The following is a 616-nucleotide window of genomic DNA, read 5'->3' as shown; positions in this document are numbered from 1 at the left end:
ATAAATGCATGTATACATATATACGTACATACATACGCACATAAGTATATGCATACATATATACACACATGCATACATACATATACATATATACGTACATACATACATAAGTACATATATATATACATAAATGCATGTAAGCATACATATATACATACAAAAATACATGCGTATATACATACATATATACATTCTAATGTACATACATACATACATGATACATACATACATACATATGTAAATACCATACATGCATACAAGTATATATATATATATATATATATATATATGTATATACATATATATATGTATATATATATAAATGTATATATATATACAAGAATACATGCGTGTATACATACATATATACATAGACATGTACATACATATGCACATACATATATACATACATAAATACATACATAAATATATACGTACATATATACATACGTAAATACATACATATATACATACATACGTATATACATACATGCATACATACATACATACATACATACATTCATACATACACACATAAATATGTACATACATATATACATACGTAAATACATACATATATGCATACATACATACGAACATACATACATGCCTACAT

This window comes from Oratosquilla oratoria, chromosome 35 (assembly GCF_046742065.1).
Source record: "Oratosquilla oratoria isolate Oo_2021 chromosome 35, ASM4674206v1, whole genome shotgun sequence".
In the NCBI taxonomy this organism is placed as follows: Eukaryota; Metazoa; Arthropoda; class Malacostraca; order Stomatopoda; family Squillidae; genus Oratosquilla; species Oratosquilla oratoria.
Note: the sequence above shows the minus strand (reverse complement) of the source record.